The sequence below is a fragment of the Balaenoptera borealis genome, assembly GCF_965194805.1.
Source record: "Balaenoptera borealis genome assembly, chromosome: 3".
In the NCBI taxonomy this organism is placed as follows: domain Eukaryota; kingdom Metazoa; phylum Chordata; class Mammalia; order Artiodactyla; family Balaenopteridae; genus Balaenoptera; species Balaenoptera borealis.
In genome coordinates, this window is record NC_138866.1 from 87,759,966 (window position 1) to 87,783,331 (window position 23,366).

General features: G+C 46.1%; 1 long non-coding RNA gene across 2 annotated transcripts; it reads left to right on the forward strand.

Annotated features, from left to right (window-relative positions):
* Nucleotides 1-40: 40 nt before the first annotated feature.
* On the forward strand, nt 41-18,528 carry LOC309627168. 2 transcript variants are annotated; one of them, XR_014243559.1, is made up of 4 exons: nt 41-7,313; nt 9,250-9,438; nt 13,559-13,642; nt 15,715-18,528. It is a non-coding gene; the product is annotated as an uncharacterized lncRNA (long non-coding RNA). The 2 variants fall into 2 exon arrangements; XR_014243560.1 differs by having other exon boundaries at nt 15,878-18,528.
* The last annotated feature ends 4,838 nt before the right edge of the window (nt 18,529-23,366 follow it).

Sequence of the window (23,366 nt, forward strand, 5' to 3'; positions counted from 1 at the left end):
ACCATTGTAAAGCAATTATACTCCAATAAAGATGTTAAAAAAAAGCCATTCATTAGACATCAGAAAGGCAATTGAAGTAGAGGCATGTATTTACCTAGCCATAGAGAGCTAAGACAGCATCTCTTCAGAAACTTGGAGCAATTTAGTACATGAAATTTAATATTGGAGTGTAGAGTGGGATAGGTGAAATGCATAGGGCCTTTTATGCTATTATCCTGCAAGCACAAAGGAACCAGAATAGGATTTTAAGACGGGGAAGGAGATAATACAGTTTTCTCAAGGGACTGTTGGCTATATCATCTAGAGGTGGGTGATGTGCACTGGAGGGCCATAACTAACCAAGGCAGTGGCAGAGGGAATGGAAAAAGGAGGATGCGTTTGAACGTGCTTGAAGAGAAGACCTCAAGGCTTATTGGATGTGGCTGGGAGATGTCCAAAATGACTCCCAGATTTCTCACCCGAGTAGCTGGGTGCGCAGTGGTGCCAAGACAGAGAATACAGGAGGAAAATAAAATGGAATGTTCAAGGAAAGCGTAGATGAGGAATGAGTTAGGCTTTGGAACTGAACGTTGGAGAGCCCAGTAAGCTATCTAGGTAAATTACTTCTCGAGAACTGCCAAGAGGTGTGACTTGGAGACAGTTCAAGGGGTGGTAAAAGCCAGGGCGTGGGTAAACCTGCCTACAGAGGCAGTTCTAAAGTGATATGAAGACTGAACAGAGAGGAATGTCATCAGGAAGGACGTGGGCAGGGGAGAGGATTTGGTCCCTGATGGGGACTGAGAGAAATGTGGAAGGAGAACCAGGAGATGCATCATGGAGCCCAGAGAAGAAGGAAGGCTCTTCCACTGTTGGCTTCAGTTTGCAATTAAACCAAAGCCCAGAGTCCTTCAGCTTTATGGCCTTGAGCCTTAAGCAAACACCTATAATTCTCTCATATAAAAAGAAGGTGTGAAGTAAGCTTTCTGAATAAAAAAGTTAAAGTCACACACCATATCACTAAAAACGAGTGAGGTCTAATTAAGTACTCGTTCATCATCATTTTTAATTTTCTTGGGGAAATTCTCTCACATTTTAGTTGAGACTTTGTGGGAGAATGAAACTACAGGCTCTGAAATCAGACCACTTTGCCACTTTACTACCCGTGTTACTTTGTACCTCAGATTCCTGGTCTGTGAAATTGGGTTAATCTGTTACTTGCTTGGGTTAATTGTGAAGATTATGTGAGGTAATAGAAGTTTCTGACATGGTGTTTAACATACACTAGTTGTTCAAGAAGTATTCCCTTTTTGCTTTTTAAAAAATGATTATCACTATAAAAGAGAAAGCTCTTTGCACAGTGAACACCCAAGTGTGCTTTATAGTTCCCTCGGCTTTGACTCTGTGCTAGAGCAATGTCTGTTCTTTTCCTCTGCATTGAAAGGAGTATTCAGAAAGTCAGCCCATTATATTAATTGTGTTTAAGGGTATGAATGATCTAGCGTATCCCTTCATAAATTTGCTTTGTCATGATCTATATTTGCATCTAACTGGAAAAAAAGAAGAGAAAGCTCTTAATGTGTATAAAATTATATTCTTCCATGAGTGAGAACATTGCCTGTTTGAGATTCACACACGCCTACTTCTGGTAACTGGTCCACCTTTGGTTCATAGCGCCCCAGTTATAAACCTTTGCCAGAGTGCGAACACACCCGAAGATAAACACATCTCACCTTTACTCTCACCTACACAGACACCTAGCTAGAAATAAGAACCCCCGCATATGTGCCCACCTAGATGGCCTCACATCTAGAAAAGACATAGTAGCAAAAATAATTATTTTTATGTGTATAATATAAAAATGTGTCCCTAGCAACAACTGTCTACATTTTAGTAATCACTATATTCCACAAGCACACTACACATATTCTTACATTCAAAGATGATAGTATGGGGCTTCCCTGGTGGCGCGGTGGTTAAGAATCCGTCTGCCAGTACAGGGGACACGGGTTCGAGCCCTGGCCTGGCAAGATCCCACATGCTGCGGAGCCACTAATAAGCCGGTGCGCCATAACTACTGCAACTCATAAGCCCGTGCGCCACAACTACTGCAGCCCGCGAGCCTAGAGCCCGTGCTCCGCGACAAGAGAAGCCACCGCAATGAGAAGCCCGCACACCGCAACCAAGAGTAGCCTCCGCTCGACGCAACTAAAGAAAGCCCATCTGCAGCAACGAGGAACTAATGCAGCCAAAAATAAATTTATTTTTAAAAAAATGATGGTATGTGGTTTGAATAAGGAAGGGGGGTGAAGTTGCGTATATGTACCTCAGAGAGCAATAGGAATTTTTAAATTTTTATTTATTTATTTTTAGGATTAAAATAGTAAAGAAGTTTTCCTGGCATAAAAAAAAGTATCTTCTGTAATTCCAAGGGTTTCTTATTAATTGGTTGTTTCAATGGCTGAACAGTAGTTTCACACATTCATGATAAATTGTTTCCCTTCCTAAAATATAGCTTTAGGCTGTTGCAAATTTAGTTCAAGAGATCTTTTTCACCTGAGTGAAAAAGATGAGGAACCCTTGAGATACCTGTTTAGGGTATCAATTTTTTTAAAATGTAAACTTGATAGAAGGGAAACGCAAGCTCCACTATTGATTAACAATATCTCTATTTATGGAGCACTAACTACGAGCCTGGCATTAGCTCTTTAGCAAGGATTGCCTCTTTTAATCCTCTCAACAAACCCCAGAGGTAGCTTTTACCACTCCCATTTTACAGAAGGAGAAACTAAGGCTTGGAGAGGTTAAGTGAGAGCAATAGGAATTGAATTAGTTTTTCTGGTAATTATCCCTCATAATATCTTTCCCTCATGCTTAGAAAGTTGCATCAGGTAATTATGTATTTTCTCCCTAGAAACTAAGGCTTGGTTTTGGTAGTGTTTTATTTGCTTGTGTGCATACTACTTAGTTTTAAAATGAAAACGAATAAAATTAAGGAAAACACTAAATTTGATAACTCTTGATGACATGCTAAAAGCAACTTGCTCATTCACTTGGTATGACTTATGATACATATATAATAAAATATTGTTTATTTGGAGAGTGGGCATACTATGTAAAAAATTAAACTCCACTTTTTTGTATTTACATCAAGTAATATATGTGATTTTTCCTTTACTTGGTTGTGTGGAATCATGAAGTCGATACTGTTCATGTTCTAAAGGTTATGTTGTTCAGGTTATGTTGCCTCGGGCAAGTTAACCTGATTATTTTATTTTATAATTCCTTTGCTTATCTGAATTCTCCTTATCAACATTGATGAGAAATGGATTCATATTGCAAGGCAAATGTGACCTATTGTTTGCTTGTTATTTTCTAGACAAGTTCATTGAGTAAACCTCTGGACACTTCTCAAATTTTGTTTCAGATTATTTTTTGAAGTAGCACCATTTATTTATTTATTTTACTTTTATTTGACTTTTTTTTTTTTTTTACTGAATTTATTCCCAGGCCATAGTTTTTGCTTCTTCAGTTTCTTCTGGGATATCTTTTTCTTCTATGCAACCTCCTCTTCTGGTTTCGGAACAATCTGCTCTTTTTCAGTAAGGATCATCTCAATGTGGCAGGGAGAGCTCATGTACGGGTTGATCCCACCATGAGCTCTCTAAGTCCTGCACTGCATCTTGGGGGCTGTGTTCACCTGGATGTGTTCAATGACCAGAGGATCTACACCTAAGCCCTTCAGTTCAGCATTACTCTCTGCATTTTTGAGCATGCGCAGTAAAAATTCAGCACTCTTTTGGGGCCATTGACCCTGCGTCCAGCCCCACTGTTTGGCCTGGGCACACCTACAAACTCCACCATTGTAACGACAGAATGGCACACGTTACTTCTGTAAAGTGATATCCTTCAGATACTTGGTGGATTTTTGGATCTGCATATCCTTAATGGCATGAAGATTTGAACCTCTTGATTTGCATGATTTTTGTGGGTTTTCTGGGTCAAGAGAATAGCGAACCATTTTCAGAGGCCACCTTGGGCTGCTTACTGGGAAACTGCACCATTTATTATACTTTTTAAATTATTTTTTAAATTGAGGTACAGTTTAGACAGAATAAAATGAACAGGTCTTAATGGTTCAGTTAGAGGAGTTTTGAAATTATATGCACCCATGAAAGCATCATGCAAAACATGCTATTGAACATTCCTATTACCCGAGAAAGTTCTTGTGGCACAATTTACTTTTTAAATTAAAACCCACTAAATTGTACACTTTAAAAGGGTGAATTTTATGGTATGTGATTACATCATCAAAAAAAAATCTGCTCCACATTTACTTGCTATCTCACCTCAAGAACTAACAGAGGTTTCCGCCATATGTAGTAATCCGTCCCAGCCCCCGCCCCCATATATTACATTTTATTTGCTTTCTTTTTCGAAAACAGGAAATTGGAGGTTACTGAAGATTGTAAGAAGCACATCAACAAGACCAGCTGGGCCAGGGCTTGTAGTTTAGGCTGTCCCTGCAGTGACAACAAATAGGCTTCCCTGGGCTCTGGTGTGGAGAGACCCGGAAGGAGAGTTCGGACACTGGGTTTACCTTGTGTCTCAATTTGTAAATATTACCACCCACAGAGTAAGGGCCCAGGCAGAGTACAAGAGTTACTGTAGCGGAATAAAGACGTAGAGAATAGACTTGAGGACACGGGGAGGGGGAAGGGTAAGCTGGGACGAAGTGAGAGAGTGGCATTGACATATATACACTACCAAATGTAAAATAGAGAGCTAGTGGGAAGTAGCCGCATAGCACAGGGAGATCAGCTCAGTGCTTTGTGACCACCTAGAGGGGTGGGATAGGGAGGGTGGGAGGGAGACGCAAGAGGGAGGAGATATGGGGATATATGTATATGTATAGCTGATTCACTTTGTTGTACAGCAGAAACTGGCACACTATTGTAAAGCAATTATACTCCAATAAAGATGTTAAAAAAAAAAAAAAAAGACTGTCCCGGCAATAAATCCTCTCCAGGGCGAGGCTGTAACCAAGCTAAGCAAGAGAAGTTACAGTTGACTTCACAACTGGATTAGTATATGCTTCACCAACTCTTCTATCACCATGTGTGTCAGAGCTTGCCCAGAGAGCAGGGAACCCTCTATGTCACCAAACCAAATCCTCCCAACCGCACTAGGAATCTGGCTCATTCTTTCAGTAAAAACGGCTGTTCGCAAACTTTAGCTGTGCATCAGACTCTCCTGAAAGGCATGTTAAGACGTGGATTGCTGGACCCCAAACGCAAAGATTCTGCTTCAGTAGTTCTGGGGTGGGATCTAAGTATTTGGGTTTCTAATGAGTTTCCAGGTGAATCTGATGCTTCTGGTCCGGGGACCACACTTTGAGAAGTACTGTGCTGAAACCGCTCCTACAACATTTGGTAAGTAGTGGGGACTTTCACCCAGTTGGTAATAATACCCTAGACCAGCCTTGAGATGTCAGTTGAACTCTTGCTATCAGGAGAGCAGAGTCAGGCCAGGCATGGGACACTCGAAGGGTGGGAGTGCCTCTCCTGGCCAGGCCGCCCCGGCTGCCTGTTCAGTCGCATTGATCCCGGCACCCTAACCTGAGGAGTGGTGGGTCTAACAGGTACCAGTGGGAGTAGATGCGGATGCATTTGTGAACGTCTTCATTTCTCTGCAGAGATGACACTACTGACCACTCATTGTCAGGACAGATGGCAGTGGTTCTGCCGGTAACAATCAAATCTGACATTAATTCAGCTTCATGGTGGGCACAGTGGGCAGGGGGCAAGCAGACAGGTCAGCACCTGACTCTAGGCTCTGCAAGTCAAGAGCTGGGTGACCTGGATGGGTTTCCTAACTTCTCAAAACCTTGCTTGGCAAAGGGGGATTCATCTCAGGGGTAAACCAGTGAGGTAGGTCAATATTTAGAAATGTCTTCACTGAGATATCTCAACCCTGCACTATTTCCTCATTGCTCTTCTTCCCTCCAGTGTTTAGCCGGAGTGACTTTTGCTTCAGGGTGAGGACTGGACAGTCCTCCTCCAAGTGCAGCTGGGTGGGCTGGCAGAATCCGCATCACCTGGGTCTGCACCCCAGACCTGCTGAATCTGAATCTCTGGCAGGGAGGCCCAGGATTCTGAGTTTCAATACACAGACTTTTCAGGTGATTGCATGGCTAAAGTTTGAGAAGCTCTGGTCTAGAGCAAATAAATATTAATGTAGAGGCTTCAAAATCCATAGCTGAGACCACAGCCTTCCCAAAATCCAATATGCATATATGTGTGGCAAGTTGGGAGAGAAAGGGTTTTGCTTGGAGGACAAAGCTCGGGAAACTGAGCCCAGAAGTTATGTTCTAAGCCACGGTATCCGGAAGATTTCATGATGGCGTAGTAGCCCTCTTTACATCCAAAAGGAAAACCAGTTTGATCAGCAGGAAGGAGAGAGGATGAGAAAGGGCTGAGATTAGATCTTAAAGGATCTACAGGGTTTTCAGTCCTCTTCTGAGTGACCCCACGAGACCCCAGCTTGAAAAGGCTTATTATGTCGGTCAGACTCTCTCAGAAGCTTAAAGTAAGAGACAAGGGTGACAGCCAGGAGAAAAGTCAGGGCCGTCATAGGGCCACTTGCACCCCAAGTTACTGAGGGAGTAGAGATGGAAAGAAGTTAGTCGGGAGAGAGAAAGGGGACCTGAGCAGAAAGCCAGGAAGACGCCAAGGTGTGGGCGACAGCTGGTGTCCAGAGCCAGTACGATTACTCTTATGAGCTCAGAGCCCTGAGAAGGGGTGGGGGCAGCTCAGAGGCGAAGCATCAGAGGGCACAGTCATCAAGCCATCTCCTGATCGTGGGCGGACAGTTTGGTCTGTGCCTCATCCAACTGGTCTGAGGGTCCCTCCGTCAAGCGTGCCCTTGACCCTGCCCCGAGCAGACCCTGGAGAAGGTTCATTTGGGGTGGTCCCCTGCGGACCTCTGGCTACGGCGGAGCTGGCACTAAGGAGGGGAGGGGCTGGGAGGTGTCTGGGCTGCACTGCTCTGCAGTGTTGGGCAATCTGGGTGTGTCCCGAGGTTCCTGGAAAGTTGGCTCATTACCTTCCCCCAAAACAACCTGAGACACCCATGGTGAGGTCAGCTTCAGTTTAAGCTGCTTCGCACACACGCACACACAAAAAATTCTTTTTTTCCTCTTGACCAGAAAACTTACACTTAAAAACTTGAGCATGTTGTTGGGTGAGGCGTATGCAGCCAGGAGATGTGGGTTTCCTCTTGCTCTGAAGGACCTTGGGGAAATGATCTGCGAGCAGTCAGCATGTGCTGGCGCCTTGGTAAGCAAACCCTGGAACATGGTCCATAATGTATGGGTGGGTGGGTGGGTGAATTGATGTGCAAACCTCTTCCTCAAAGGAGCCTTCCCGGACCCCCGGACAGGCCCTCTTGCCTGCACTTCCATAGTCCTGTGACCCTCTCCTTTAATAACTTTTTCACGATGTCATTCTATGCGCATTTGGGAAATTAATTTCTTCCCACACAAATCTGGAGCGCCATCCGGATTTTTCACTCATCATTGGATCACTAACCGCTGGTGTGTGCCTGGCGTGTAGTAGGCACTCATCATATCTATTTGTTGGTAAAGGTATGCCAGAGTTCAGTAACGGCATGAGTCTTTGTGAAAGGATTCATCACTGGGTTGAATCATCCAGAAAACATTTAAGGAGCATCCGTCACATGCCATGTACCATGCTAGGTGATACGGGGAGAGGGCTTATACAAAGGTTAAGAAAACAGGGGCTCTGCCCTTAAAAATAAGCACAGGCTGGGGGTAAGGCCCACCCTCCACTGTGGCTGCTCTGGTGTCTTACCCTGTTGTTCTCCTTGCGGAGGAAGCTCTTTCCCACCTGGTCACGGTGGGGGGGGGGGTAGTCACAGAGCACATCCTAGCCCCCCAAATTAGAGGAACAGATGTGGCCATCCTAAGTGAGGGTCTTGCATGGTCAGACAGTCCATGAATCATCTAGATCTAGGATTAGAGAGGCAGGAAGTTGGGCACTGGGAGAGACTTCAGAGATGGCCCACAGGTCTGCTCACCCTGGACCCCCAGACACAAACCAGTGCTTTGCACATAGCCATACTCAATAAATATTTGTTAAATAAAGGAGTTGGAAGGGGATCCTTGGGCAACGTTAAGACTTGTTTCCTAATTTAGCTCTGGAGTAAATCCAGAGTCCATATACTGATTTTGTTTAGCAATTTATGGCTTTTTTGAGTGTCTACTATGTGCAGGGCTCTGCGAATTTGAAGATAAAAACATAATTGCTGACATTGAGGAGTTGAGAGTCTGGTGGGGACACAGATTCATGACCTTGTATTTTCTTTATTATCTATAAAGTTAGCACAGAAGCACTCCAGGCACGAGGAGGAGGAAGGGTGGGGAGGAGGGAGGGGGAGGAGGCGGAGGAGGAGGGAAGGGGGGAGGAGGGGAGGAGGGAGGGGGAGGACGGGGAAGAGGAAGAGAAGGAAAGCATCTGCACAGAGGATGGGAGATGACCTCTGAGGCGGGTCTTAACAATAAGGAGCTGGTTATGTGGAGAAGCAGGGAAGGGTGTTCAAGGCAGAGGGAACAGCACCTATAAAGCCAAAGAGGGCTGGAGGGTTTGGTGCCATCTGAGGATGGTGTGACAACACAGGAAGGAGCGTGGGGTACACGGTGGTGGGAGATGAGGCTGGACAGGCAGGTTGTAGCCCGACTGGGAAGGGCTTGAGGGCTGGGCTAAGACGTTGGAGCTTTATCCTGTCAGGCGGGTAGAGACCCATCACGTTTGTGAGCCAGGAAAGCAAACAGGGCACACCTGTGCTTGGTTTCCTTCCTTAAGGCGGTAAGGCAGCTACTCCCCGTCCGGGTGAGTCCTGCCTCAGAGTCACTGTGTAGCCCCTGCTCTCGGTCCCTGCCTGGGAGAGCCTGTCAGGTTGGGTCCAGCTCTGCCCCACCTTCCGGTCAGAGGGGCAGATGAACAGGTGTGTGTGGAGGAAGGTGCAGGGGGCGGTGGCCATGAGGCTTGTGAGTTTCAGTCACTGGAGGCATAACTGTCAGGTTCAAACCAGCTGGAGAAGCTGGGACAGCCTATCCCAAACAGGTGGGCAGCGGGGCTTAGCAAAGGGGCCCCAGGCTGAGTGAGGGCCAGGAGACTGCCTTTCTTATTTGTTTGTTTTAAAGCACGACTGCCCTTACCGGCTGTGGTACCTTGGTCACTAATTCCCTCTCAGGAGCTCAGCTTCCTCAGCTGTTAAGCGAAGGGGAAGGGGGCCGGCCAGGTGATCTTCCAGCCCTGTGATTCCGAGGGAGGAGGAAGCTGCGGGAGCAGCGTGGGACTCTGCGCATGAGCTGCTGGAGGTGGGCGACTCCCAGGGCAGAACAAAGCCTCTTCTAGAGGGACAGGCGGCTTTTGCAAGCGGGTGAGTGACAGGGCTCGCCTCCCTACCCTACCTCGGCTGCTCCTGGACCGGCTGCCACCACGGGACTTCGGCGGGACTTCGGCGGTGGGGGTGGAGTTCCTCCCCAGGACCCGGCAGATGGGAGTACAGCCGGCTCGGCCAGGCTGCCCCGGGGTGCAAGAGCGCTAGGATGCAAGAGGGTCCAGCTGCTCCAGCCCCCTTGGGGTTCCCCTCCTTTCCCAGTGCCCCTCTCTCCCCGGGGCAATGAGTAGCCCACAGGAGCTAAGCCCAGGGGCAGACACCGGGCTCCGGGGCAGGATGGTGGGTGATAACAGGAAGTCAGCAGGGGCTTCTGGGCCAAGAGCCCGAGGGAAAGATGGTGACGCCCCCTCCCCCCACCCCAGAAAAGCCAGCCTGACCGAGGGCGCCCCTCGCCCTACAGCCGCCCTCACCACGCCGCCCCGCCTCCTCCTCAGCCCACCCCTCTCACTCTCTCACAGCCACCTGAAAGCTCTCATCTTCACAAGCATCCTTGTTTTAAAAAAACATTTCTGTTTTATTTGCACTCAGCTCCAGCCTTCTTAAATGTGCGAAATCGATGTAAATGATTTTATAATGAAAAAAATTTTTAATGCAAACATTCACACGTGGATCAGGAGGGACCTAGTGGTCATTCGCAGGAGCCCTGTGCTGGGCCTGGGGGACACAGGCCTGTACTCAGCGTCCTCACAGGGGTGAGACCCACCACGGAACCACAGGGGGTTCAGGGAAGACTCCCAAGAGGAGGGAACCTTGACCCGAGACCTGAGGGTTTACAGAGATCTGGCCAATTGAAGGAGAGAGGGCATCTCAGGAGAGGGAATGGTGTAGGCAAGGCCGGCAGGCAGGCACCGTGAGGAGTCGTGGTCAAAGCAGGGAGCTGAGGAGGAAATGGTCCTTTTCCTGCCCTCATCACAATTATAATCAATTATTTGTATAAGTATCTGCTTGAGATCTGTATCCCCTGCTAGGTTACAAGCTCCAGGAGAGGAAATGGTGTACATTATATTTTCTCAGGATTCTGGTGTCCAGCACAATGCCTGACACATAGTAAGTGTTCAATTAAATTGGTGTTAGGTGAACGAGTAAATGAGAATTCTCATGTTAATGTGGGTTGGGTCAGTAAGGGCTGTGAAGCCAAGCTAACTAGAGTTTGGATGTTATCCTAAGGGCAATAGAGATCCATTAAAAGTTTTACATAAGGGAATGACTTGGTCGGCTTTGTGTCCCAGGAATCCCTTTTTGGCTTTGGTCTGGAGAATGGCTGGAGGCAGAGTCCAGGTGGCAGAGACATTGTCCTTAGCTCGGGGCATTGTTATGATTTTATTACTTCTTTATGTGACTCTCCCCTAAGTAGGCCGTGAGCCCTGGAGGGCCGGGGCCGGGCCCTGTTCACCTCTGCATCCCCGTGCCCAGTACACTGGCCAGCACGGCATGTGGTAACTGTTCAGTGGGTGTTTAATGGGTGAAATTCTGATTGGAAGTTGCTTATGCAACTTTAAGGGTAGGTGATGTTGTTTAATACATGCAATGTCATAGGCAACTTTCAAAACATGGGGAACATAAAAGAAAAAGTCATTTAAGTTTGGGAAGCAGTGGTCAGAGGTCTGGGAGGCAGGGTCGGGGAGGAGGAGGGGTGTGGGGTGATGAAGGGGCTCCTCTGAGCAGTGACAGTAGTTGGACCTATGAGGCCTTCTAGGTTTGGCATCTCCCTGAGATGGGTGCCTGTGGGGAGCAGCAGGTTTGGAGGACTAGGTGAAAAGTTGGGTGCCTGTGGGACATCCAGCTCCAGATTGGGTTGTCTCCAGCAATAGAAGATTCTGGAAGCCTTAGGGGTGAGTATATGGCAGGATATGGGGAGGAGGGCTGGGATGCCCTGGAGAGAAGAACTTTTAAGTAGGGGGCGGAGGGCTGAGGGAGTCAGGGGGGATGGAGAAGCACCAGGAGCTCCTACCTCAGGACTGTGAGCCTGTGACTTCTCTGTTCCCTCCAGCCTCCCCATTACGATCCCATTATAACAGCCCCGGACAGGCACCAGCACTGCAGAGCCTTCGGTGAAACCCAACTCCATGGGGCTCAACTTCCGTGTGTTCTGCGCTCATTTCCCTTTTGTGGTCACAAGAATGCCACATTCTGTGTTTCCCCTTTGTCTTCACAAGGCCCGCCTCCTGGACATTACACTTGCCTCCACTCAGTCGCTTATTTCATGTCTGCTTGTCACCCTCCTCATGCTCCTGGCTCTTCTCCCCTGAGTTCCTCCGGATAGTCCTGCCCACCCCCCAGAGAGCCAGGCTCTCCCCTGCTGTGTGCTGGGGGAACCAAGGGCGTTTCCCAGTTTCTATCCACTTCCTCCCCTTCCCTCCTCCCTCATCTGCCTGAGAAAAGGTCCCGCACTGGCAGCAGGGGGTGGAAAGCCCAGGGCCAGCTGCCCTCCCAGCCACTGCACATCCAGGTCCCCCAGCTGCAGCGGTGCTCTGGCCAACCTATAACAGGCACTGGGGGCGGAAAGCCCTGATGGGTCACATTTCCTGATTTCCACAGTGTAAATATTCCCACCGTGACCGATTTCAAGCTACCAACAGGATGTCATTGAATGCAGAATTGGAAAGAGATAGGCAGTAGTACACTGTCACATAATATTTCCAGCAAGCAAACACAATAGGCATAGACAGCCTCAAAAGCAAATATAATTACAAAATGCAGTAAAATAGGAAGTTTTGAGTATTTGCTGCTTCTTAAAAATATAACTTATTCTCTTGTAAGATTTTGTAATTTAATTGTTAAAATAATGGCTGTTTTAACAACTGCTTTGCAAAATTCCTGAAAACTTAACAATTGGCTCTTGCAAGCAGTACAAACCAGCTCCGGCAAACCACTGAGTGCCACCTGGGCCAGGAGAAAAGGGGGCGAATCCAAGCCCCAAACTTCAGTGCGCTCTCTCCTGGCATCCTCTCCCTGCCCAGGCCGTGTGGGTGTCAGTGTGGGTGGCATGTGACAGGTAGCAAGCCTCTGAATCCCCATTTAGAGTCAGACCCAGGAGGAGCAGAGCTGGGCCCTGGACACTTCTCCCACCCACAGATGTGTGCTTTCTGTGCCCACCCAGGCCCCAGCCTCTGGACACCCACCCTGGCAGCCCTCAGAGCCAGGAAGTTCGAGTGTCGCAATTTCCTTCACTCTCAAAAGTGTGAAATCCTGTGGGGATTGGCACTTCCATATTTCTCAGAAAGCAAGCTTGCCCGATCACCTGCAATGAAGAAAACAAAAGAAGACAAAGCCTCTCTTTCTGAGCCTCTCTTTATATCTATGGGCTGCAAGGCAGGTCATGCTGGGTCTGAACAGATGTGGGACAGAGAGAGCTTCGGGGGTGCAACTCAACCTTCGGGCATTTCTGAACAGTGAGAATGAAAACCACCAGAGACATGTTCTAAATGGGCCAGTCTTTGTCCCCCTTTGTGGGGACATCAGACATGGTGACCCACTGTGGTGGAAACCTTGTCTTGGCTACTCCAGGAAGTAAGCTGAATCTCTGGTTTGATGTTCCTGTGTTCTTGCCAATCACCATTGTGAGAGTTGGAGAAAAGGGGTCACCTTCTCACCACACCCCAAATATGCCTCGGTCCTCGGTTTATGTCTTCTCGTAACTAAAGGTGCCTTCCCCTTGCTCATAATCACAGCCCACCACAAGCCAACCCATCGCACCCGCCCCCTCCAGCTCTTGGAGTTGCACCTCTATTTGTAGCATTTCCACATTCTCCCTTGGGGTCTTCCTTTGAGTGTAGGTTTATGTGCTCTGATTTCTAAGCTCAGGAAAGCCAGGACCTTGTCATTCGCTCACTCGTTCATTCCTTCATTCAGTGGGGAGCGGGGATAGGGAGGAGGGAGGAGGATGGAAGGTCTGTCCACCTCTGAGTGGGGCGCAGCTCAGGGAAGCCTGCACCCTGAGTGGAGGCGGAAGGAGGGGCAGAGGGAGGTAGTAACTGAGACCAAACCCCTGTTCCCCTCTCTTCTCAGATCTTGTGCTTGTGGGTACCTGCCTTTTGTAAACAGTAAAACAGTGTCTAAATGCTAGGCGTGGCAGTTATTCTTTTTCTTCCACCTGCAGGTTACTCTCAGAAGGTGTTTCCATGGATTCCACTTGGTGCCCCGCCCATCACAGGACAGCCTCGCCGGTCTTTCCTGTCTTGTGGTAAAGACCTTTTTATTCCTTTATTCGGAGCAAAAAACATTAATGTGTTGTTCCCACCAAAAGACCCAGTTCCAGCTGTATTCCATCTAGCTGTATGATGGTTTAAAGTTTGATTTCTCATTCTTTAATACTTGCTAAATTTTGGGAAATTTAGTTGAAAGTCAGGCACAGCCGGTGGAAGGCTCAGGAGCAAGACTAGGGCGCCATCTACTGGTAACTTCTAAGTATGACAAAATGGAACTTGCATTGAGCCTCTTGCACAGGTGAAAATGTTATTTTTTATTTTATTTTTTAAATTGAAGTATAGTTGATTTACAATGTTGTGTTGGAAATGAGTTGATTTAAAGGTTTAAAATGGAAAAGATGTGTGCAACAACACATGCAAATAAGAAAGAGTTTGTGCCAGAATCTGTAAAGAACTCTTACAAGTTAATATAAAAGACCTCAATAGAAAAATGAGGGACTTCCCTGGTGGCGCAGTGGTTGGGAATCCGCCTGCCAGTGTCAGGGGACACGTGTTCGGTCCCTGGTCCGGGAAGATCCCGCGTGCCGCGGAGCAGTTAAGCCCGTGCACCACAACTACCGAGCCTGTGCCCTAGAGCCCGTGAGCCACAATTACTGAAGCTCGCGCACGTGGAGCTCGTGCTCTGCAGCGGGAGAGGCCGCTGCAGTGAGAGGCCCATGCACCGCTATGAGGAGTGGCCCCCGCTCTCCACAACTAGAGAAAGCCCACGGGCAGCGGCAAGGACCCAACACAGCCAAAAATAAATAAATAAAAAATTAAAAAAAAAAAAAGAAAAATGAGCATAAGACTTAAAGGGGCACTTCATAAAAGAGGATATCCAGTGCACGATGAATTTATGAAAGATGGTCGACTTTTCATTCTTGGAGACTCTTGGAAGAGGAAGAGAGGTGAAGGAGGGCCTAGATATAGGGGAAGCCTGAATACTTAAAACAGACAAAACACCCCCCAACTTCTCAGGTAATTCAGATTTCAACCACTAGGGGGAGTACTTTCACTTAATTTGTATCAGGGAAATGCAAATTGAAACCGCAATGAGGTATCATCACCATTTACCCTCCAGAATGGCTAAAATTAAAAGACTAACAACCCCAAGCTGGCAAAAATGTGGGGCAATGGGTATTCTCATACACTGCTATGGGGAGTGCAAACCGATACAATTTTGAAAAATTGTTCTGCATTATCTAAAAAAAGTTGAACAATGGCTTACTCTGTAACCTAGCAACCTGACTCCTTGGTATACACCACAAAAAATGTGTGTGCATGTACACTAAGAGGTATACAGGATTGTTAACAGCATAATTGGTAATAGCCAAGAACTGGAAACAGTGCAAATGTCCATGAAAATAGGCTGGATAAATAAATCGTAGTATATTAATGCAATGGAATATCTAACAGCAAAACAAACAAAAGCAAACAAAAAATGCAGCTACACACAGTAACAACATAGATGAATTTTACAAACATTATGTTGAGTAAAAGAAGTTAGACATAAAACAATGCCTACTATGTGATAATGATTATATAAAAGTCAAACAGGCAAATCATTTTATAGTGTTAGGTGTCAGGATGATGGTGTGGAGGACGCAGGCAGAGATTGGGACTGGGCCGGGGCTGATGATAGTATATTTCTTGACCTGGTGGTTATATGGGTGTGTTCACATTGTGATCATTTATCTTTGATTTGAGCACTTAAAAAATGCACTTAACACTTCAGTTATAAAAATAAATTAAAAAAGTGAAAGGTGGAAGGATAGAGTGGGATTCCTAACCAGGAGAATACAGGCAAGAGTGTGGAAGGAAGGTATAAGAAACTCAGGAAAAGGGAAAAGCAGGTGCTGACTACAAAAAATCTCCAGGTAATTCAGATTCTTCCCACTAGGGGGTCTGCCTCTCTGTCTTCCCCCCTGAGAATTCTTGCCCTATGCAAACATTTTGTTTGGGCTTTTTTTTTCTCTTGAATTATTTCCAGAGGGAAAATTTCCACGAGTAGAATAATTTGGTCAAAGGGTACAGCTATTTTAATGCCTTGTTTTATAAACTTTGCCAGATCGTCCTCCAGAAAGACTGTACCAACCCATAGCAACTCAAGAATGCTTCAAAGTGTGTGTTTTCTAAAACAGGGTTTTAAGAGCTTATTGATTTAACATTTGCAAAATGGTATGGGAGCTTCCCTGGTGGCGCAGTGATTAAGAATCCGCCTGCCTATGCAGGGGACACGGGTTCAAGCCCTGGTCCGGGAAGATCCCACATGCCACGCAGCAACTAAACCCGTGTGCCACAACCACTGAGCCGGCACTCTAGAGGCCATGAGCCACAACTACTGAAGCCCCTGCACTGTAACTACTGAAGCCCACGTGCCACAACTGCTGAAGCCCACGTGCCACAGCTACTGAAGCCCACGGTCCTAGAGCTTGTGCTCCGAAACAAAGAGAAGCCTCCGCGATGAGAAGCCCCTGCACCGTAACCAAGAGTAGCCCCCACTCGCCACAACTAGAGAAAGCCCGCGCTCAGCAATGTAGACCCAACACAGCCGGAAATAAACAAATAAATAAATTTATTTTTTAAAAAAATGGTACGGAAGTGGACTAATTTACATTTCCTTAATTATTAGCGAAACTAAACATTTTCCTTTAAAATGCTGACAATAATTCCCTCTTATACACACTGCCTGGTCAATGTGTTCTCTGCCTATTTAGGAGTTTGTATTCTTTATGGGTCTATATTTAATCTTTTTTATGTTTTATTAGCAAATTTTTATCTGTCATAGTTGTCACAATTTCTCCAATTCTAATGGTTACTCTTAAACAAAAGAAAATAATAAAAATTTACTTGAATGCTCCTGTGGTTACACCTTTCCATTTTTTCCTCAATTTTTTTTTTATTACCTCAATAGTAAGTAATAAATATGTCACCAGTGGAAGGGCGATTTCCTCGGTTCTTGCCCTCTCAAGGGAAAGAATTCAGTTGAGAGACACAGAGGAGCTTTAAGGAGTTTTAAGAGTTTTATTTAGCAAAAGTGGAAGTATGCTCTTGAGAAAGGATGATAGCATGCTGTCTGGAAACCAGAAGCAGCACTGCAATGGGGTAGAGTTGGGTTTTTTTAGAGTGGTGGTTCCTCCCTGTGTCCTGCATCATTTGACTGACAAGTTGATTGACAGCTTTAGGTTATATAACTTTTCTCCCGGTGTGCAGGTGCTTACCCATAAGCACCCACTCGAAACCCATGGTGGGTGGAGGGGCAAAAACCGAAATGCTAATTTATTACAAATACGGCATAATGAACCCTGGGTTACCTTGAGCCACCTTTTAGGTCTTGGTGCACCTGCATCAACCTGTGCTGGCAGTTTTTATCTTGTTTGGTCCTAATATAACTGGAAACCTAGCAGTGGTCCTTGGCGACAAGAGGGAGGCTCTCTGGGTGTGTTCTGATACCAGTGTCCAGGTGGGGGAGGGAAAGATGACCCCTTCCAGGATGGGGTGTGGACCTGCTCATGTCTGACTACCTAACATATATATATTTCTTCCTAAATTAAGATAAATTTCTTCTAAGCAGTGTTTCCCACGCCAGTTTCCTCTTATCTCTTTGGGTGTAAATGCATTTTCTCAAGGGGTTCTATAGTCAAATAAAACTGGAAAATAATGAATTAGACAAAAACTAAACAGCTCCGTTATTATAGTACTTATCAGATCATAAATACGGTACTTTATTCATTGAGCAAAATATTTGTTGAGCACCTATTATGAGGCACTCTAGAGGCTGGGAATACAGCAGTGAACAAAGAGACAAATGTATGTTGTGTATTTCCAGGAGAAGGACACAGTAGACAGATTTTCTCCAATGCATTTGAGCAACACTCTTTCTTAAATCGCCTATTAATCTTTTACATGATTCCACGGAATATCCTGATCTAGAATTTTTGTGGCATGAAATGAAAGACATGAATCAACTTTCATTTTTCCTAAGAGATTCATCCACATGACTTCGCAGAATTTGTTAAATGCGGTTCTTCTTTGTGTGGTTTTATTGTCCACTCACTGATTATAAGTTTCCCATAATTTGGGGATTGTGGCATAATTATTTTGTTTCATTGGTTCATATTTCTGAACTGTGTATTTATGATGAAGGAACTAACTGTATCCCAAAAAGGAGAATTGTCACTTTTCCCACCTTTAATTGTTGCTAAGATGAAGTGGTGCCCTTGAACCTCAGTTTCCCTAGGCATCTGCCAGCAAGAGCCTGGCATCTCTCAGCAGAAGCATGAGAGCAAAGGGTTATAAAGTCCCTGAAGCCTCCCCAGCCCATCTGGCCACCAGGACGGCTGGCCTTGGTTGGAGGAGTATTTGGGGGTTGGAGGGGGTGAGGAGTGGAGGAGAAATTGTTAGTTATTGAGTGCTTCCTGTGTGCCAGTCACATTGCATTTAAGGAATATTTAAGGAGGAGGTGAGGAAGCCAGAGGAAGCATCAGAGAGGTGAAAGGAGAACCAGGAGAGAATGCAGGCACAGACCGAAGAAGGTGAGTTGGTCAACAGGGTAAAAACTTATGATCGGGCTTCCCTGGTGGCGCAGTGGTTGAGAATCTGCCTGTCAATGCAGGGGACACGGGTTCGAGCCCTGGTCTGGGAAGATCCCACATGCCGCGGAGCAACTAGGCCCGTGAGCCACAACTACTGAGCCTGCACGACTGGAGCCTGTGCTCCGCAACAAGAGAGGCCGCGATAGTGAGAGGCCCGTGCACCGCGATGAAGAGTGGCCCCCGCTTGCCACAACTAGAGAAAGCCCTCGCACAGAAACGAAGACCCAACACAGCCAAAAATAATAAATAAATAAATAAATAAAAATTAAAAAAAAAAAACAAAAAAAAACTTATGATCTACTCTTATCATATAATCCAGCAAATCACACTCCTTGGAATCTACCCAAAGGAGCTGAAAACTATGGCCAAACAAAAACCTGCCCTTGGATGTTTATAGCAGTTTTATTCATAATTGTCAAAACTTGGAAGCAATCAAGATGTCCTTGAGTAGGTGAATGGATAAATAAACGGTGGTACATCCAGACAATGGCATATTATTCAGAGCTAAAAAGAAAGGAGCTATTAAGTCAGGAAAAAACCTGGAGGAAACTGAAATGCATATTACTAAGTGAAAGATGCCAACCTGAAAAGGCTACATATTGTATGATTCCAACCATATGACATTCTGGAAAAGGCAAAACAATGGAGACAGTAAAAAAAATCAGTGTTTGCCTAGGTTTGGGTCAGAGGAGGGATGAATAGGTGGAGCACAGATTTTTAGGGCAGTGAAAATACTCTGTATGGTACTATAATGGTGAATACATGTCACTATAAATTTGTCAAAACCCATGGAATGTACAATATCAAGAGTGAACCCTAAACTATGGACTTTGGGTGATAATGATATGTCGATGTAGGTTCATCAAGCTGTAAAAAAAAAAAAAGAACAAAGAATGTCACTAATAATCCAGTTATGTGGGTTAATTCCACTGACAATGCGCCCTGAGGGAAATTCAGGATGGGAAAAACACATTCTGTGCTTTGGATACACCAGCCCCTAGATAGTTAAGATGCATAGCGAAGGAAGAATTTCAGTGACCCCAGATTCTTGCATCCTCTCATACATAGAAAAGCACTAAAATCGTTAACTTGAGATGTCTGTTCTCTGCGATTAGCAGTAATGTTTTACCAAAATGTATGCTAGAGACATGTATTTCCCAGCCAAAAAATTCACATATGTACTGGCTCTTCCCTTACCTCTTTGAAGCAGTCCCCTCAGAGCTACTAAGAGGCTGTTTTCTGGGATGAGGGGATGCTGATAGTGGGGGAGACCCTGCATGTGTAGGGGCAAGAGGTAGATGGGAAATCTCTGTAGCTTCCTGTCAATTTTGCTGCAAAACTAAAACTTCTCTAAAAAAATTAAACCTTAAAAAAACCCCAACCTTGCAGATCCAGGGAGAACTCAGCTAAACAAGAGTTCCAAGTACTGGCATGAAAGATCACTAAGATAACATTCCTAGATGAGTATGAAACTGAGTCCCCCTAAAACCAAATACTCCAGCCAAGTTACGGTTAACCTCTCCATCCAAAACTTTATTCCTTTTCTTGTCTCACACCTGTCCCCTGAGGATTGAGGAGTATCAAAGAAAAGGGGGCTTTGAAACCAAGCAGGACCCTGCGGTGCCCTCCCAGATACAAAGTCCCCTCGATGCCACATCCCCAACCCCCTTCCTGTTTGTAGATAAAGGCTTCAGCCTCCTAGACCTTCCCTGAGTTCCAAAGGGCAGATTCAAGGACTTAATAATTAGAGAAGTGAGGGAATGCAGAAACAAAGGAAAAGCAGTCAAGAAACAATAGTGCAGCAATTAAACAGAGTCCTAGTTCCCCCTCAAGGGATACACACAACAATCTGATACATAGGTCTGAGTTGTTCTGCTGGAACTAAGGCCCCACCTAGGTGAAGGGTGGTAACTACATGTTGAGACCTTAGACTGGTGGGAACCAGAAGGTTGATAATTAAGATTCCTGGAATACCACCCTGTTACCTCACCACCAACCAATCAGAAGAAAGTCATGCACCCTTCAGCCCTCACCCTAAATGTTGCCTTTAAAAACCCTTCCCTGAAAGTCAACAAGGAGTTCTGGGCTTTTGAGCATGAGCCACACATTCTCCTTGCTTGACCCTGCTATAAACCTTTCTCTGCTCCAAACTCACGTTTCAGCTTGTTTGGCCTCACGGTGCGCGGGCACACAGACTTGGTTCGATAACAAGCAGAGCAAATTGGCCTAGCACACAGTGCGTATAACACAGGGGGAGGGAAAGAAATGGAGAGGGGTGGTGATCTCTCCTGCAGCAGCTTGAAGCAGGATTTCAGTTCCCCGGCTGGAGATTGGAGTCAGGCCACGGCAGTGAGAACGCTGAATCCTGGCCACTAAACCAGTGGCCAGTGACAAGGCCTGTGGCCTGTCAGCTTTCTAGAAATGAATTCCCACAAAGAGATGGAAAGTAGTGAAACAAGTAAAATGTTTATTAGGAGAAAAAAGAGTACATGTGGATGGGGACTTCCCTGGTGGTCCAGTGGATAAGACTCTGTGCTGCCAGTGCAGGGGGCCCAGGTTCGATCCCTGGTTGGGGAACTAGATCCCGCGTGCGGGCTGTAACTAAGAGTTGGCATGCCGCAACTAAGAGTCTGCATGCCGCAGCTAAGAAGTCTGCATGCTGCAACTAAGAGAGTCTGCATGCCACAACTAAGAAGTAGTCCACATGCTGCAACTAAGAAGTCCGCATGCAGACTTCCCTGGTGGTCCAGGGGTTGAGATTCCATGTTTCCACTGCAGGGGGCGCAGGTTTGATCCCTGGTGGGGGAAGTTCCACATGTCGTAAGGTGCAGCCAAATAAAAAAAAAAAAATCCACGTGCCACAACTAAGACGTCCACACGCTGCAACTAAATATCCTGCATGTCACACTAAGACCCGGCGTAACCAAAATAAATAAATAAATATTTTTAAAAAAAGTATGTGTGGATAGATATATGGGTGGACTCAGAGTTGTGCCCTCATGGTAGTTTGAATCACTTATATGGGACATTTCTTCCAGGTTTCCTCTGGCCAATCATCTTGCTTTGCCTGGTTCTGAGTCCGTATTTGGTTTATCTCAGGGTCCTCCCATGTGTGCACGCATGCACATCTCTTAGCCAAGATGGATTCCAGTGAAGAGCCCTATGGGTAGGTTGACATCACTCCCTTTTTGACCTCCAAGGAGCCTTTCTGAACATGTACAGTAGGGAAGGTCTCCTTGACCTCGAGAATGAGAAATATGTGGTCTCTATCTTTTATCTGGGCAGGGCTCAGCCTCTCCTATTATCCTCCTGCTATTACCTTCCTCTTGGAGTATCTGTCCACAGGGGACAAACTCCAGCTGCTCAGCCTGGGGCCCATCTGTCTCCTGCCTCAGGGGGAAGAAGAAATTTTCCTCTATACTTCTAAGTTCTTCTGGCAGGTCTAAGAATTAAATTGACATGAGACAGATTAACAGGAGGAAATCACACAAAACTTTAATTACATGTATATGTGCAAGAGACCCAGAAAAACTGAATAACTTGCCAAAGTGGATGAAACCTTCACCTTAAATACCATCCTCAGCTAAAGACAAAAGAGGATGTTTTATGGTATAACAGAACAAGTGGGCTCTGTTTGCCTGCTGCACAACAGAGAAGACCAAATACCATGGCAATGGTTTTTGCAGAGGGTAAAAGCATTTATTGTAGGGCAGCCAAGCAAGGAGACAGGAGGCAATGCTCAGATCTGTCTTCCCAATTGGCTTTTGAGTGGGGTATTTCTCTTGGAAGTAGGGGGCAAGAGGGAGAGAGGCCTTGGAGATGATTGGTGGAATGTAGGTGTAAGTTTCAGTAAGTGTAATTTCAAGAGTTCTCTGCCTAGGCTGGACTGCCCTTCATGCCTCATCATGGGTCACGTGTGCAAACCCTGCACGTAATATGCGGTGGATTTTCTGCCCCAAATGTCTCAATTTCACTGTCAGTCATCCTAGTGTTACCTAACGGAAGTTTGTGTGCTCAGTGCACAGTGAGACCAAACAAACCAAAACTTTGGAGTTTGGAGCGGAGAAAGTTTTATTTCAGGGCCAAGCGAGGAGAATGGATGACTCCTGCTCAAAAACCCTGGTTTTCAGGAAGAAGTGTTAATAGGCACAATTCGAGGTGAGGGCTGGAGGGTATGTGGATTTCTTTTGATCGGTTGGTGGTGAGGTAACAGGGAGGTGTTTCAGGAATTTCAGTCATCAACCTTCTGGTTCCAGCCGGTCTGGGGTCTATGTGCTTGTGGTCTGCTGGTAGTTACCACCCTCCACCTGAGTGGGGGCCTTAGTTCCCGCAGAACAACTTAAACCTATGTATCAGATTGTCATGTGTATCCCTTGAGGAGGAACTAGGACTCTGTTTAATTGCTGCACTATTGTTTCTTGACTGCTTTCACTTTGTTTCTGCATTCCCACACTCCCCTAATTAGTAACTGCTTGAATCTGCTCTTTGGGACTCAGGGAAGGTCTAGGAGGCTAAAGCCTTTTTCTACAAACAAGGAAAGGGGGACATGGAGGTTTTTTTGTAGCCGGGAGGGCCCCCTCAGGACCTTGCTCAGTTACAATCCCCCCTTTTCTTTTCTTTTTTTTTCTTTTTTCTTTTGCCTGTGGCGCTTGGCTTGCGGGATCTTAGTTCTCTGACCAGGGATCGAACCTGCAGCCCCTGCAGTGGAAGCGCAGAGTCCTAACTACTGGACCATCAGGGAATTCCCACAATCCCCCTTTTCTTTGATTCTCCTCAATCCTGAGGGCAGCAGAGGGTGGGACAAGAAAGGGAATAAAGTTTTGGACAGAGAAGTTAATTATAGGGACTTTCCTGGCATGGCCAAAAAAAAAAAAAAAGAGGTTAATCATAAACTCAGCCAGGGAACTCAGTTACTTTGTTTCACACCCTGCCCAGGGGCCAAGGATGGTGCAGCATGAGGCTGGTGTGCATGTGAGGCCACAGGGGCAGTCCAGGATTTTTGGAGCAAATTTATGCTTTGGTGGAGAGTTGTGCAGATGCCTTCTGAGGCCCTTGAAAATCTGGTTTTTCTTATTCAAGAGCAGCACTGTGCAATAGCCTTTCTACCATGATGGAAAAGTTCTGT